This window comes from Lolium perenne, chromosome 7 (genome assembly GCF_019359855.2).
Source record: "Lolium perenne isolate Kyuss_39 chromosome 7, Kyuss_2.0, whole genome shotgun sequence".
NCBI lineage: Eukaryota > Viridiplantae > Streptophyta > Magnoliopsida > Poales > Poaceae > Lolium > Lolium perenne.
In genome coordinates this window covers 315,186,673-315,202,417 of record NC_067250.2, presented here as the reverse complement: position 1 = coordinate 315,202,417, position 15,745 = coordinate 315,186,673, and the positions used below count along the sequence as shown (strand labels likewise).

General features: G+C 44.2%; 1 long non-coding RNA gene across 1 annotated transcript; it reads right to left on the bottom strand.

Annotated features, from left to right (window-relative positions):
* Positions 1 to 12,733: 12,733 nt before the first annotated feature.
* LOC139834194 (uncharacterized) lies at positions 12,734 to 15,453 on the bottom strand. The gene is made up of 3 exons (XR_011749687.1): positions 15,235 to 15,453; positions 13,157 to 13,244; positions 12,734 to 13,057 (listed from the first exon to the last, which is right to left on the bottom strand). It is a non-coding gene; the product is annotated as an uncharacterized lncRNA (long non-coding RNA).
* Between the last annotated feature and the right edge of the window lie 292 nt (positions 15,454 to 15,745).

The window sequence follows — 15,745 nt, the reverse complement described above, 5'->3', positions numbered from 1 at the left end:
TTGAAGTTTTTTTTCACCGTTAAGATTAGATGCAATTTAATAGGAAAACGTGCAAATAAATAGGAAAAAACTTTATTATCTTACAAAATAAAAATAAGATTGAACAAAAAATACTAATTTTATTTAATCAAAATTGTATTCGAACCTGGTCGCTAAACTTTAAAACAAAAATCTATTCAATATATAAAATTCAGTTGAGTATTTATCACATCCACAACACAGATACTATTTATCCCGGTGCAACGCACGGGCATTTGTGCTAGTATCATACTCATATCCGTATAGTTAGTGGATACAAAATTTTACCCCTACCCGTCCCACGGGTATGAAACTTTACCCATACCCATACCCGGCGGTACCCATACCCATTGGTACCTAGCGGCTAGATCAAATAGTACACAAGTTATTCACAATTCTACATTCACCGATAGCACATTTGACAAGAAAATCAACTATCTCAATTCAATAACAGGTAGTTGAGTATCAGACAATTATTTTAATTTAGAAATCACAGTTCCGAACTCAAAACTCGTAAGTCAACAAGAGTAGACGAGTCACGTGACAAATTAACAATTGATGACAACTGATGGCTGCTCCGCTGCATAGGTCGGAGCTCCACGGGTAAGGTCCACATGTCAGTATAAATGAGTAGGGTATGAGTATATGCACAGGTATAATGCTATACGCATGCCCTACTCATGACTTAACGAGTAGGACGTGGGTACTAGCCATGGGTATAAAAAGTGTGCGTAACCCTGCCCATGCGGGTACGGTGCATCGTAGGTACCCTTACCCGTGGGTAACTATTGCCATCCTTAAGAAATATTTGCACATTGTTTCGAGAGTGTGCATATGCGAAGGAGATATGGTTGGAACTGGAGCATATCAAAAAAAGAAATGGCCACGTCTTGTGGAGAAAAGGAGAGACGTACCGAACCTGAGTTTGGATGCTTGATGTGTTCAATTGTTTGAAAGAAGATACAACCTCGCTCCTGATAAGAATGTTATACGAGCTAGGGCAATCATGGAATGAAGCACTTAAAGGGAAACAAATGTTGAATACAAAGGAGATAGCTAGAAGGGTCTATCAGATCCAAGAAGACCACTAGTGGAGAAGAGGCCTTTGGTCCCAAGCCCCTGGGAGCAAATGTCCCCGTTCTGAACCAAACCGGGACTAAAGGTGAGCATTGGTCCCGGTTCGTTTCGCGCTGGGCGACCCCACCCGCTGGCGCCTGTCCGTTAGCGGCCTTTGGTCCCGGTTTGTACTACAAACCGGGACTAAAGGGTCGGTGGCAGGGCGCGGCAGGCCGTGTCAGGCCTCGGGATTTTAGTCCCGGTTTGTAGTACAAACCGGGACCAAAGGCCCACCCTTTGGATCCGGTTTGTATTACAAACCGGGACAAAGTCCCCAATCTGCCTATATTTGCCCCTGCCCAAGTGTGAGCCACACTTAGCCATTTTTTCACTTTCTTCACAAGAGGGGTGTATTGCTTTGCTCTCTTCTTCACATGCACAAGAGGTGTTCGATGAAATGCTTAAGAGGATTTGCCACTTGAGTTTACACAAATCAAGCCATACTTAACTTGCTTTTTCCTTCTCCATCGAGGTTAACAACTTTATCCTTTCATCTGTAATTGATAAAATGCATGTGTATATATATATATACATCGTGATGTTCTGATGGTTTTTGATAAGCTTAATTATATCATGCAGATGAATCGGCAATGGATGTACATTGACCGACGCTTTGACGAGTTCACTTCGGGCCTGAGTAATTTTATGGCCATGGCTGAGGCAAACAAACATGGTGGCTTCATGTATTGTCCATGTGTTGACTGCAAGAATATCGTAAATTACGCTCACTCGAGTACCATTCACGGCCACCTTCTGCGGAACGGTTTCATGCCCAAGCATTATTGTTGGACCAAGCACGGAGAAAGAGGGGGTTATGATGGAAGAGAATGAAGAAGAGGAAGAGGATGATGACGGTTATCCCAATTTCCCTGAATACGGTGATACTGCAGAAGGCAATGAAGACAATGAAGCAGAAGATCAAGAGGCACCAGATGAGCCTGCTGATGATGATCTTGGTCGGGCCATTGCTGATGCAAGGAGAGAATGTGAAACTGAAAAGGAAAGGTTGGCCTTCAACAAGATGATAGAAGATCACAACAAATTGTTATACCCAACTTGCGAAGATGGCCATAAAAAGCTAGGCAGCACATTGGAATTGTTGCAATGGAAGGCAGAGAACGGTGTCACTGACTCAGGATTTGGAAAGTTGCTGACAATAATTAAGAGGAAGCTTCCAAGGGGTAACGAATTGCCCGCCAGTACGTACGAAGCGAAGAAGATTGTCTGCCCTCTAGGATTAGATGTGCAAAAGATACATGCATGCATTAATGACTGCATCCTCTACCGTGGTGAGTACGAGAATTTGGATGCATGTCCGGTGTGCACTGCATTGCGGTATAAGATCAGACGAGATGACCCTGGTGATGTTGAGGGCGAGCGCCCCAGGAAGAGGGTTCCTGCCAAGGTTATGTGGTATGCTCCTATAATACCACGGCTGAAACGCTTGTTCAGAAATAAAGAGCACGCTAGGTTGTTGCGATGGCACAAAGAAGACCGTAAGAAAGACGTGATGTTGAGGCACCCTGCTGATGGATCCCAATGGAGAAAAATCGATAGAGAGTTCCCATGGATCACACAACATATAGAATTACAGATAGATGATCTTGATCATGTTAGGCAGCTCACAAGATCCGACAATGAAGCACATGAGGAGAAGACAACCATCTAGCTACTGCTATGGACCCATAGTCCAGGGGTGAACTACTCACTCATCCCTCCGGAGGCGACCATGGCGGTGAAGAGTCCTCCGGGAGATGAATCCCCTCTCCGGCAGGGTGCCGGAGGTGATCTCCAGAATCCCCCGAGATGGGATTGGCGGCGGCGGCGTCTCAGTAAGGTTTTCCGTATCGTGGCTCTCGCACCGGGGTTTCGCGACGAAGGCTTTAAGTAGGCGGAAGGGCAACGCGGGGGGCCACACGAGGGCCCCACACACCAGGGCCGCGCGGCCAAGGGCCAGGCCGCGCCGCCCTGTTGTGTCGGCGCCTCGTGGCCCCACTTCCTTTCCCCCTCGGTCTTCTGGAAGCTTCGTGCAAAAATAGGACCCTGGGCGTTGATTTCGTCCAATTCCGAGAATATTTCCTTTGTAGGATTTCTGAAACCAAAAACAGCAGAAAACAGCAGCTGGCTCTTCGGCATCTCGTTAATAGGTTAGTGCCGGAAAATGCATAAATACGACATATAATGTGTATAAAACATGTAGATATCATCAATAATGTGGCATGGAACATAAGAAATTATCGATACGTCGGAGACGTATCAGCCACCACCGGAACCGGCGCGCAGAGGTCAATTTGGCTGCATTTTGTTCAAAACTAGTTAGCGTTCGCCGGTGTACTAAGTAATTTAGGTTATCTTATCAAATTATGTAACTTATGATGCTCAATCGGAGCGTCAAATCCATCTATATATATGATCATCGACTAATTTCCTTGCGATATTTCAAATGTATTTTTTCAGTTGTGTTTTACGGGTTCTGCTCTGCTGGAGATGCTTATCACCTCCCCGCCGTCTCCGTAAACACGAGTTCGGTGAACTGAACTCCGAATTTTCAGTTCACGTGTTTACGGGCTCTGCTGGAGATGCTTATCACCTACCCGCCGTCTCCTCCCTCCAAGGTTCTATTGAGGTTCCCCCTCCTCCTCCTCAGCTGCTCGATCCCACCAAATGCTAACCGCCGGAGTGCAATCCTGAGCCCAATCCCGGTTGCCGCTCCTCCTCTCCGACATCTCCACATGCGCGCCCCCACCTCCGTCGCCTATCCGTACCATCGCGCCCCCGCTTCGCCCTATCATGCTCCTCCCCTCCCTCTCCAGCGGAGCCCCGCCGCTCCCACCCCCACCACCGAAGGCTTCGATTGGTCGACCTCTTCGCGTTCCTCAGCTCCCCCGCGGACTCCTACCAGATCCCCTAGAGGGAGGAGCTAGATGTTGCGCGGGTGGAGGAGGAGCTGGAAGCACGAGTGGTGGAGGAGCTATAGAGGGTTGTGGAGTGGGGGCGGGCGAGGAGGGCGGAGCACCGGCTGCAGTGGCAGGTCAAGGTCGAGATGGAGGCCTGGGCGCGCGCCGTCGAGGAGTACTGCTGGCGTGTAGTTAGTTGACACACGTCCGTTTGGAACCCCAAGAGGAAGGTGTGATGCGTACAGCAGCAAGTTTTCCCTAAGTAAAAAACCAAGGTTATCGAACCAGTAGGAGTCAAGGAACACGTGAAGGTTGTTAGTGACGGAGTGTAGTGCGGCGCAACACCAGGGATTCCGGCGCCAACGTGGAACCTGCACAACACAATCAAAGTACTTTGCCCCAACGTAACAGTGAGGTTGTCAATCTCACCGTCTTGCTGTAAACAAAGGATTAGATGTATAGTGTGGAAGATGATGTTTGTTTGCGAAGAACAGTAAAGAACAAGTATTGCAATAGATTGTATTTCAGATGTAAAGAATGGACCGGGGTCCATTCACTAGTGGTGTCTCTCCCATAAGATAAATAGCATGTTGGGTGAACAAATTACAGTTGGGAAATTGACAAATAGAGAGGGCATAACAATGCATATACATGTCACGATGACTACTATGAGATTTAATCAGGGCATTACGACAAAGTACATAGACCGCTATCCAGCATGCATCTATGCCTAAAAAGTCCACCTTCAAAGTTATCATCCGAACCCCTTCCGTATTAAGTTGCAAACAAATGTGACAATTGCATTAAGTATGGTGCGTAATGTAATCAACACAAATATCCTTAGACAAAGCATTGATGTTTTATCCCTAGTGGCAACAACACATCCACAACCTTAGAACTTTCTCACATCGTCCTGCATTCAATGGAGGCATGAACCCACTATCGAGCATAAATACACCCTCTTGGAGTTACAAGTATCAACTTGGCCAGAGCCTCTACTAGCAACGGAGAGCATGCAAGAACATAAACAACATATATGATAGATTGATAATCAACTTGACATAGTATTCAATATTCATCGGATCCCAACAAACACAACATGTAGCATTACAAATAGATGATCTTGATCATGATAGGCAGCTCACAAGATCTAACATGATAGCACAATGAGGAGAAGACAACCATCTAGCTACTGCTATGGACCCATAGTCCAGGGGTGAACTACTCACACATCGATCCGGAGGCGATCATGGCGATGAAGAGACCTCCGGGAGATGATTCCCCTCTCCGGCAGGGTGCCGGAGGCGATCTCCTGAATCCCCCGAGATGGGATTGGCGGCGGCGGCGTCTCTGGAAGGTTTTCCGTATCGTGACTCTCGGTACTTGGGGTTTCGCGACGAAGGCTTTAAGTAGGCGGAAGGGCGGAGTCGGAGGAGGCACGGGGGCCCCACACGCTAGGGCCGCGTGGGCCCCCCTTAGGCCGCGCCGCCCTAGTGTGGCGGCGCCCCGTGGCCCCACTTCGTTTCTCCCTCGTTCTTCTGGAAGCTTCGTGGAAAAATAGGACCCTGGGCGTTGATTTCGTCCAATTCCGAGAATATTTCCTTTGTAGGATTTCTGAAACCAAAAACAGCAGAAAACAGCAACTGGCTCTTCGGCATCTCGTCAATAGGTTAGTGCCGGAAAATGCATAAATATGACATATAATGTGTATAAAACATGTGAGTATCATCATAAAAGTAGCATGAAACATAAGAAATTATAGATACGTTTGAGACGTATCAACTAACATGTACCTTAATATACTTAGCATGTATGCATTCCTAATGAAAATAAAATTATTATTTAAGATAGTATGTCAAATAATGTATATCAAAACAAACTATATATATTTAGTGGCAAAATAGTTAAGAAGAAGTAAAATTATTTAGTATAAATGGATTGGCCCGGCCAGGATTTGATGACCAAGCGAAGCTCGACATGCAAATCAACAATCGCTACAAGATTGTTGATCTAGCACCTTAGCCTGATCTTATAAAGAAGGAGCGTTCAATAAAAGTACTGACTAAAACCGGCAAATTGTAACTTTTTGTAAGAAAAAAAGAGCACCAAAAAATTATTTTTAGAAACAATTAATTTGTTTGGATACTGATGTGACAATACTTTTTGTTTGCTTGATAACATTTTGCAAATAAAGGAAATAATGAAAAAAGTAAAAGTTTGCCTAGTATTCATTATTCAAAACGAACTCAAATAAAAGTTACACTATAAAATATATACTTTCTTCAATATACTATAAATGACTTCAAATATTTTTAGTTAATGAATTTCACAGTGAAAGCCAAAATGACGAAAATGCGTTTTTTTCACTTCCAGGATGATGATTGCTGATTTCTCTAGGTGGACTGGTAAGAACTCTAGAACCACGTGGCCACTGGGTTTATGCAGAATGATTCTTTTCTGGCACGAGTAGTGCTCGAGAGAACATCGTTTTCATGGGCTTTATTAAGTTAAAGTCGGGCAATAAAGTTGCCTTATATCTAAAAAAAAGTAGTGCTTGAGACGCTCTAATTACACGCCTAGTTCTATAAACAAGTTATCCATGTGGTCGATTCCATACCCTGCATGTGCGCAGAACATGGTGTCTATGAAATTTCTGTCTTATAAGCTGGCATAGCAGTACATGAAGAACAATGAGAACTAGGGTGGGCAGATGGAAGATCAAGTACTTCTTCCCCTCTCTGAATCAGGGAATTAAGTTACTAGGATAGAGCTGTCCTAAACCGGCAGAAACTTACCAAGAACACAGCCTTATCCATGGCCAGCCACACTCCTCCACGTTTACAATTCGAGTCGCGAAGTTGGCACGCATCCCCGCCGTCGGACACAATCGCGAGACGATCCAACGGCCACGCGAGCACTCTCCGCGAACGATATTTCCCCTTCTTCCTTCCTTCCTTATCACCTCCCCGTCGTCCGTCGTCTCCTCCCTCCAACAAGCCAAGGTTCTACCGAGGTTTCTCCCACCAAACTTCGACCGCCGGAGCGCAGCCCAATCCCGCGCATGCCGCTCCTCCTCGCCCCCATCTCCACCTGCGCGGCATAACCATAGCCGCACCGCAGGTCACCATCGGCTTATGCGGAGGAGGAACGGACTTATCCTGGACGGATTGAGTCCTCAGGTTGTGAAGCCATGCCCACAGCTCGATATTGGGCCAGAGACCGAGATAACCCTCGGTGAAGGCTACAAAGGATGAAAGGACCGTAAAAGCATTGGCCGGAAGATGGTGGGGCTGAAGCCGGTACTTATCAAGGAACGCGCGGAAGAAGCCGCTCGCTGGAAGCCCAAAGCCGCGCGCAAAGTGCGCGACAAACACAACTACTTCCCCGTCCCTAGGGATTGGCTCTAATTCACCCTCAGGAAGTCTACAAGTGACTTGGGGGGAATACGCTTGGTTTTGTAGAGCCAATCTATCTCTACTGGGCGCACATTGGAGCCCTCCCAGCCCACGTGTCTGGCGCGTGCGCCGGGCACTGGCGCAGGATCATCGGCCCCTTCGGCCCCATCGGCCCCCTCGGCCTCCTCAGATAAGGGAATGGCAGTGAGGATCTGTTCTTCCGAGGACTTCTCGTCGATGAACTCAGGGAGAGGAGTAGAAGGAACCGGACCTATGCTTCACTAACTAGAAAAGGAGATCTGCAAAACGAAAGAAATCGGAAGGAAAATGTGAGAACCTAGAAGAAAAAGGCAACCCAAAGCACCAACAACACAGAACTAGAACAATGGCAGACAGATTCTATCCAACAAGCAAAGGAGAAGGGGCCAGATCGAACCTACCGTGGTTGATTTAGGTCGCTGAAGAAGGGATCGATGGCAGCGGTGCAGCCTCCACCGATGCTGCGGCGGAAAAGAGGGCGAGGATCCTCGCAGCGGCGCTCCACCGCAGGCTCCCAACCGGCGATGGAGACGAACCGTTCGAGGGAAACGAAGGAGGAGGAAGAAGAAGTGCGGTCAAAATAAAGAAAGTGACCGACGGGGGTATTTATAGTCCCCGAGGAGGTCGTGGGTCGCGGATCCGGTGCGGCCGCAGGAGTTGTAACCGCACCGATCATGTGCGGTGAAAGGGCGTACACGGCCACACCAAAGGCCACGCGGATGTCGTGCGCCGTATTAAATGCACACGTTTATCAGTAAAAACATCATGATTACTGCGGCGGTTTCGATTTGACTTCACAGGGGTCTATCGGTCCAAGAATGATGACCGCTGCCACTGACAATTGGTGAGTTCCCATATATTCCCTGTTAGTGGCGCAGGCGATGCCGAACGCCGTCGGCGATTTCTCACTAAGTATCGCTCAGTTGATTCGGATGAGAACTATGCCAGCGAGGGAGATGGTCATGTCTAAAAGAGTCCGGGATATTTAATCCGGCGGGAAAGTTAATGTCGGATGGAGAACCTGCCGTGGCCCATCAGCTAATGCCGCTGGACCACACCAGCTTCGGAGACTAATGTCGGGAGGATAACCCCCGGTAGGCTAACCTGGGCTATAGTTAGCGGCATAAGATGTTTATATCGAATAGTTTAGGTTATGCCGGAGTACGGCATGATGGTCTCAAGGATGTCGGGTAACCCAAAGTTCACCCGTCCGGAATACCAATAAGAGATAGGAGTTTCCGACATAAGGGAACCTGGAAGATAATCCGGCATAAGAATCCGAGATACGGGTCTGCCTAGACCGGGATACCAAGAGTATGCCGGTATGGCGATCCGACATAAGACCAACGGTCTACTACAGGTCAAAGATCCGGTCGTCCGGTACAGGACCAAGGTGATGTATGCGGGATCAGCTTTATACGAAGCTACGAAGCCAAAAGCAAGCTGCCGACGATTAAACAGCCGTAGGCCGACCAAGAGGTGTCACTGCACAAAGGCCGCAGAAGGGAACATCATGGCCTGAGCCAAAGAAGCTTTATAAAGTTAGCTTAGGTAGGCATAGATTCCTTGGGGGTTCCTTCCCTTGTAAGCCTCCTCTCCCCTATATAAGGAGAGGGGCACTTCCCTTGCAGGGGATGGCTCGATTCCCAGTTTAAGCCGTACGCTTCATCTTCTACCTCTAGTTCTTCTTCTACCTCTGGCCAGAAGGCTAAGTGAAACACCCGGTAGCTCCTTGTTGAGATCATATAGTAAAAGCATGCAGGAGTAGGGGCTTTACCTCCTCACGAGGGCCCTGAACCTGGGTACATCGCCATGTTTGTGTGTGTGTTTGAGTGAGTCTCGTCTGCATCCCCCCCTCCTCCGGTTCCCTCGGTACACATCATTCCAACTTAAGCCACCCTATGGCATCTGTTGATTCACCACGACGACACTTGACCTCTTCACATTCCTCAACTCCCCCGCCGACTCCTACTAGATCCGCAGCCGGAGAGGGAGGAGCTGGATGCCGCGCAGGTGGAGGAGATGCTGGAAACGCAGGTGGTGGAGGAGCTATAGAGGGTTTGTGGAGCGGGGGCGGGTGAGGAGGGTGGAGCACCAACAATAGTGGCAGGTCAAGGTCGGGATGGAGGCCTGGGTGCGCGCCGCCGAGGAGTACCACCTGCTCGAGCGGGAGATGCTCGAATTGAACCTCGCCCCCGTGCTTCCCTACATCAAGTCGCTCTTCCTTGGCTGGTTCGAGACCCTCCATGACGCCATCAAAGTGGAAAAAGTCTTCGACCTTTATTGTTGAAAGGAAATCAACAATTGTTCATGCGGTTATAACCAATATGAATTCTTTCATTATAATCGAACAATGAGAAGAAGACATACCATGAAAATGGTTGGCAGGTGTATGCTCAAGATCAATAGTGGTGCTTACCCAAACCCCTATATCCATGGGTCAACCTACACACATGTAAGGGCACATGAACAAGGGGTACGATAGAAGCATATGCTTTTGGAAACTATAACACACATACACAAATATTACCGAATTACTTTGGCTTTTTTGGGAGGATTGTATTGGTTTCAAATGAATTGGAGAGAACACGAGATCACGGAACTAGATAAACAATTTAAGCAGGTTTACACTTCTTATTTTCTAGAGATAAATCATTGGAAAAACAAGTGAACAACCCTATTATGCACTCTAACTACCCTTTGATATTATGAACACTCTTGATATTGAATATAAAGCACACATATGTTGATGCTAGCTATTGACCGTCTCTCTTAACAAGAGTGAAGACGAGGTTCAAGGACAAACTACTAGTTGATACTTTATACAATCTACAATTATCTACCAATTTCACATAAAACTTGATATTCTTGTATTTCTCGAGTTGTATGTAGTATTCACACACTCTAGAGCGTTGCCCTAGTTTTTCTTATATTTAGCAATACTTTGCAAGAAGATACATCAAGCAATATATGATAATACAAGTTTTCTTATATTCATAGTGGAATCCATTATAACGACATACATCCAAAACATAATAGAAACAAGTTTCTTTTGACAAACTATAGAGTTCATGTTTAGTGCCAAAAATGATTCTTTAAGGATGAATTTCTTAGCATGACTAACATGTACCTTAATACAATTAGCGTGTATGCAGTCCTAATGAAAATAAAATTATTATTCAAGATAGTATGTCAAATAATGTATATCAAGACAAACTATATATATTTAGTGACAAAAGAGTTAAGAAGAAGTTAAATTGTTTAGTATGAATGGATAGGCCCGGCCAGAATTTGATGACCAAGCGAAGCTTGACATGCAAATCAGCAATTGCTACGAGTTTCTTGATCTATCTTGTTAGCCTAATCTTATAAAGAAGGAGCGTTCAATAAAGCTAATGCCAATAACCGGTCCATTGAAACTTTTTGTAACAAAAATGTAGCACTAAAACATTATTTGTAGAAACAATTAATTTGTTTGGATACCCATGTGATGATTTTTTTTTTGTTTGATAACATTTTGCAAATAAAGGAAATAAAAAAAGTAAAAGTTTATCTAGTATTCATTATTCAAAACGAACTCAAATAAAAATTATAGTATAAAATATATATACTTTTTCTTCAATATACTAAAGGACGTCATATATTTTTAGTTAATGAATTTCACAGTGAAAGCCAAAATGATGAAAAAGCGTTTCTTTCACTTCTAGGATGATGATTGATGATTTCTCCGGGTGGACTGGTAAGAACTCTAGAACCACGTGGCCACTCGGTTTAATGCAGAGTGATTCTTTTTTGGCACGAGTAGTGCTTGAGACGCTCTAGTTACATGCCTAGTTTTATAAACAAGCTATCCATGTGGTCGATTCCATACCCTGCATGTGCGCAGAACATGGTGTCTATGAAATTTCTGTCTTATAAACTGGGATACATTGAACTAGGAGGGCACGCGCGCTTCGCCGCGCCGGCTACCAGTCGTTTTTTGCATGCGAGAGAGTTGGCCGGTGTTGATCGCTTGGTGCGTGGCTGTGGGTCGCTTGTGCAAATAAAATGTCGAGGTGTGAGCAAAAATTTTACTCAGATTTTTATTTACATTTTAAAATATTATTTTTAATGCATGAGCAGCATATGCACCAAGATTAAAATTGAATTTGATGTAGCAATATTATATTATTTGATCACATGGAATCGTCGCTAGAGCATAGCAGCTCGATCGCTCTGGTGATGTAGATGGAATGACAGAAACGCTTGAATGCTAATGAGGAAAGAGCTCAATCAACCTAAAATCAATGGACACGTACACATCTAGTGGCCCGGCACAATTGGTGTTGGGACATCTTGCGGTTTGGTCCGATTCAATGATTTCACTGATTAACGGGTTTTTATTAATTACGTTAGATTATGTAAGATATTACAGGCATACAATACACATTCTGCTACTACTACATATTTGACAGGAATGAAAGCTTGAGTCAGGCTAAAAGCTCAGCTGGTGGAGCTCTCTGTCTACTTACATCCAGAACGAAGCCTGTGCACCAACCTTCCGTTGATACCTGAGTCAAATGTGTCAGTCACAACGGTGACACCTTGATTAGCAACCCAGCTGGTATCACATCTATGCTAGAGCACCACACGGTATATCTGTAGGTCCTTATAGCCTTGCCAAGGTTTGTGTTGCTGTCTTTCGTATCTGTATCATGTGTCTTAACCAGCCCAAAAGGACCTAGAACATACTCGTTCACTGGTGCTGAATTTAGGATGCAAGGTAGGCCTGTTAGCCATGGACGTACCTATTCATATTCAGGTGTCAATTGGATGAGCTCTAGTTTCCCATGTCAATCCAGCCCACTATCAAAACAGATAGTGCCTTATACAGAGACAAAAAGGGGTTAATCCTGGTCAATATAGAGCAGGAATGCAATAATTCAGTAACCACCTAGACATGCACATTCAATTGAATAAACTCGCAAACATGGTCTAAGTCTGCAATATATGAATTAGGCTTTGGATGTAAATCATTGCCGAAGAATACTTGTTGATGACATTATTGTCAAGTAACGCCGGCGAAATGTCGCAGTCGGAAGGCTGCACTACCCTTGAAATAGATAGAGAAGGCGCAGTATTGTATCTATATCTTTTTGTGATTCCGTAAGGATAATGCGCCTTCTCGAGGACAACAATATATTTGTTCAAGAAAAGAGAGGCTACTGTACCTAGCGAGTCAGAAGCCTCAGTTGCCTTGACATCAGAAACTTTGATTGCGATGGCATTGGTATCCTTATTAACTTCTGAGAACAAACAACGCATGTATATATACATTGAGGGGTCATCCATACACCTTGTCTCCTGATCAATATATTATAAAGCATAATAAGGAGATAAAAACTGCTCTGTAATTGTAGAGTCCACATGTACGGAGGAAGATTCTTCAGAACAATAAACATCCGTTGATTGCTAGTTATACACCTTGAAAGAATAGGTTGATCGTTAGTTATACACCTTGAAAGAATAGGTCATCAGCTGAAAAGAAGAAACCGACAAAGACACCCATCGATGATGCATAGACCTCTTCCTAAGCATAACATGATTAATTCGCTGCAAATAAGACAAAACAAAGGATCTAGATGCAAGAATGTCACCATCGAGCAAAAATTCAAAAAGAAAAAGCAAAATTTACAGGCAGTGAGTACCTACGTTATGAATGAGTATCAAAAGAAACATCATTGTGTCTTGGAATTGAGTATCTACGATCCTTTGCCCGCTAGAATTGTGTCTTCACTGTCTACATAAATTATGGCAAAATACAGGTATTGGTATACAAAGCTCAACATACCATAATATAGAAAAAGATAGGTCAACATCTGCAGGTCATTGATCGTTTCTTCATGCAAAATAGAAGTTGTTACTTCAACTTTGATACATGCCACTCACTGCCGACGATTAGCAAAAAGACACAGCCAAGCGACAGACCAACAAAACACAAAACAAAAAATCAACTAAAAACACAAGGTTTTGTCGAGGTTATATAAAGATTAAGATTGTTATCCTGGAATTCTATATGGCTATACCTATTCATCCATGACCATTGCTTACAAACATTTGGTACTACTCTCTTAAATTCTATAAACCGAATTTTATCATACCCAGATGCAAGAAAACCGCAGACGGTAGGAAAATTAAGGTTCTGTCGACAGTTTCATAAAGTTTAAGAATGTTATCCTGGAAGCCTATACCTATTCATCCATAATCATTGTCGGCAATTTCACAAAGATTAAGATCGTTATCTTCGAATCCTATACCTATTCTTCCATGATCATTGCTTTGGGACTACTCTCTTAAATTCTATAAACTAAATTTTATCATATCCAGATGCAAGAAATTTAGATGTTAATACGCTTCGACAGTTTAATAAAGATTAAGACTGTTATCTTGGAAGCCTATACCTATCCATCTATGATCATTGCTTACAAAAAGCTAGGACTGCTCTCTTAAATTCCGTAATCTAAATTTTGTCATACCCAAGTGGAAGAATATCATAATTTCATACGTATTGCCACCTCTTTCAGTATATTTACCCATGAGCGTTGCATACAAGAATATAACCGTATTCTGTCATACCCAGATGAAAAGGCTCCTTTCCGTATGCTTACCCATGAGTAATGTAAATGAACTTTATAATTCCCAGATAAAAAAATCAGATTTCTTGCTGCCACTTGTTTTTCCCCTTTTACTTTCTTAGTTACTTATTGGTTGTTTCCACCTGGTTCGGACCATGCATAATTCTTTCAGATAACGCAAATTTGGATAACTTGATCAGCTCACTCATCTACTTTGGAGTGCTCTTCATCCGTGATCATGTCAGGTTCATTTTGCAATAGTTTTCACGTGGTTCTTTTTCAGGGTTAATTATACATGCCACTTACTTCAGTATTTTGTATCGATCCACTAAAATTATTATAGATATGCTATTGTCGGTGCTTACCATGGAATTAAATGATAACTACGTTTGCTTCCATTCCTTGAAATACATGTATGGTTGAAATCTCAGCCCACAAAGAGTTAAACACTCCATCAGAGCAATGCAGTGTGCTTGAATTTCTATTGCACACGGAGACAGCAAATTAGCCTACAAATAGCAAGTTGCAAAGTTCTCTAAATAATGTGTCGGACTAACAAACAATACTGCCAATATAAAGCAAAGCACGTCAGAATTCTTATATCACAAACTACATTTTCCGAACAAACTATTAGGCATCAGCTGGAAATGCTGACGCATTTCTCTTTTCCTTCGCTTTCACCACGGAATAACTCAAGCATACATACAAGTTCCTCTAAATTTTCAACTCCTGACATGAACTATAATTGGAATAAGTACATAGTAATAGAACATAACACTCATTACTTTAATTGTTCATGGCTGGCTAGCCAATGTTGTGGTAGAATTGAGCACTCACATGTTCATGGCAATAGAAAGCTCTGCACCAGTTGTCTCTATCTCTAGTTTATTCTGCAAGTTATTTTGCACTGAATTTCTGCAGATTATTACGTACCTAAAAAAGATCAGTGGTAGGTATTACTACCCCATATATGCACCTACTGCTAATCTACTGGTTGGTATTACTACTCCATTTATGTAGCTTACAGAAAATCGTTCCGGTGTAGACTCTGCACATGCTCTATAACCTGTATGCTGTATGGACTGAACTGAAAGCTAAAATAGAAGACGGGAGACCTAGCCATATCTGGGGGAAGATGGAAAGAGGATGGGTCACCTGACTGTCGCCGGGAAGATCTTGAGCCTGCCCTTCCCGTGTTAGAGCACATCATCGTCCATGTTGCTTGCATCGGCATGTAATTGCCACACCGCAGTCATGACAGAAGAGAAAAATTAGAAAAAACAGAAGCCACCCATCGGAGAGGAAAGGAATATGCTGCGTACAACTAACCTGGAGAGGGCGCGACTGCCACTGCACCGGTGGCAACCTCCATGGCGTGAAGCGGCAGCGAGAGTCAACATGCGCCGGGTTATTGTATTGGTCTTTGTAGTGGGCAAAATGTCCGACTCCAGGTGCTTGTCAGGCTGCCGAGACGTGCTTTGCTAGGAAGGGACGGTGTAGGGCACCTTGTCCTATCCAATCGATGATTTCATTGCCTTTGCAGGCGTCGCAGTACATGAAACAAAAGGACGTGCTTTGTATCTAATTCCCAATTTGGCATAGCAGTACATGAAGAACAATGAGAACTTGGGTAGACAGATGGAAGATCATGTGCGCAGAACATGGT